Source organism: Morone saxatilis, unplaced genomic scaffold (genome assembly GCF_004916995.1).
Source record: "Morone saxatilis isolate NCDOM2014 unplaced genomic scaffold, NCSU_SB_2.0 Contig2, whole genome shotgun sequence".
Taxonomy (NCBI): Eukaryota; Metazoa; Chordata; class Actinopteri; family Moronidae; genus Morone; species Morone saxatilis.
The window spans coordinates 5222978-5225128 of record NW_023339762.1 but is presented as its reverse complement, the minus strand read 5'-3'; the positions used below and the strand labels follow the sequence as shown (position 1 = coordinate 5225128).

General features: G+C 39.9%; 1 protein-coding gene across 1 annotated transcript in view; it reads left to right on the top strand.

Annotated features, from left to right (window-relative positions):
• The window catches only part of cadps2 (Ca++-dependent secretion activator 2), a gene marked incomplete in the record, with an annotated part of 177905 nt that overhangs the window by 130877 nt on the left and 44877 nt on the right, over nt 1-2151 (top strand).

Genomic DNA, 2151 nt, shown 5'->3' with positions numbered 1-2151 from the left:
AAAATTGTTGAATGATTTAGTGTTGTCACATTGAAACACCACAATGAGGAGCAATAACATAATAGAAGACTAATCTGACTAACTTCAGTGGGCCTCTCCATTTTGGTGTGGGTAACTGGCAACGATGTTGGTGAGCAATAAACCCAAATGCCAGATTTCAAGTTGGACCTTCAGAGACCTGCGAGGGAGAAGTCCTCCAAATTAAATGACAGAATACGTTGTTTTTCCTTATTCTCTTTAACAACACAAAACTTTTTCTTGATCTGACACTCCTATCAGCAAGATGACATCATTTGTCAGTGTTGCCAAAACCAGTTTTAAATCACTTTACACTACTTATTATTTACTTACTATGTTTACAGTTTGGTTAGCTTTAGGCCCAAAAACAACCTGGTTAGGTTAAGAGAGGAGTCAGCTATCAAAAGAGCCATTTATGGCCAAAAATCAAAATTTCCCTGGAGCCACAAACATATTTGAGCCCTATATTGCTAATTCTTGCTGCAGATCAAGCATAACGATAAGCAAACAAATCTGCCCACGCAGTAATAATCTCTTTATGTTCCTCTGAGACTTTTCATTTTTTGGATTCTGAATCCATAACTAGCCTAGCTAGGGAGATTGTTCCTCTGGACAAACCACTTTTTCTGTTCCGGGGATCAAAATGTGGAATTCCTTACCTATAGAAACTGCATTCCTGACTGGGATCATTTTAAACTAGGACTAAAAAACAGTTTCAGAAGAGGGATCAGTCATGTAGTCATGAATGATCTGGTGCTTCCTGTTTTATGGTCAGTAGGTTGTGTCTGTTTATTTTTCTTCCTGAGTTCTATATTTTTAATGTTCGTACTTATTGTTAAGTTTGGGTTCTGTACTGTCTCTTGTGTATTTGTTAAGTTTTCGACATTTTAAAGCCCTATCTAAGGACGGGCATTGCAAATGAATGTTGTGGTGTGTGGCATTTGTTTGTCCTACAGGCTACAAGTATGCTCTAGGTTGCCTACCCTTGGGTTTAGAGAAGGATCATAGTTTGAGTTAACATTACTACTTTATTAAGGTAAGGGGACCTTTTTCATGGTTACAGTAATAACCACTTAAAGGCCCAGTGTATTGATTTACTGGCATCTAGTGGTGAAGTTGAAAGCATTTGAATACAGCTCAGCCTTTCAAGGGTATAGAAGAAACAATGGTGGCTGAGAAACTTGTGGAAAAAAAGATAAAAACAGCTAATTTTAAGGCAACAAAAATACGACGACTCTTTTTTTTTCAGTTGATTATACACTGATGAAAACATACCTATGAATATTATATTCCATTTCTGCCAATACATCCTTTTAAATGTTAAACACTGGATATTTAATACTTAAATATCAAAAACATCTATGCAAATTCAATATTTTATTATCTTTTGGTAATTTAGTCTAGGGAGCTCCATGCAGAGGGTTTCCCTTGTCACCTGTTGCACAAGTAAAATTGCTGTGTTATAAATTCGTTGGCTACTTCCTCCTTGTAATTTGATTCAAATGAATATGGTTATGTATTGAGACCGAACCTTGATTTATCACTTTAACCAACGTGCAACACATTCAGCCAGTTTTGATTTGTGCGACGCATGCAAGGCCTAATTAATGTTATTTACACTCTGCAGAATCAGAGGACTGATTTTATGAACACCAGGAATCAGGAACAGCTGTTTGATAGAGAGAAACTAATGATGTCATGCCCAGAATCATCAGCGGGGAGTCCAACACCATGGGGGCTGTCACTCAACGACAGAATGTCAGCAGCGGCAGGCCCTCTGTTTGGGGAAGGCACTTGTCAATCATGTCTCAGGCAGCGGGGGAGCAGGTGTGCTGGCCAATCAGAGAAGGTCCCAGCACAGCAGGCCCGGGACCAGGAAGTGAAGCGCCATCTGGAGTGAAGACGAGCTGTGAGTGGGCAACTGAAACAAAGTGATGACATGCTGGAGGAAAGCTGGTGGAGTGTGCTGCTGGATATAACAAGGGCATTTGGATTCGTGCTGCCTATCACACCAACTCTGTTGTTGATTCTAGTAGTCAGATGGTGCTTATTAAAGATGTGCACAGGCTATTCCTCTCATATAGGGGTGGAGGAACTGTGTGTGTGTGTGTGTGTGTGTGTGTGTGATAGCCA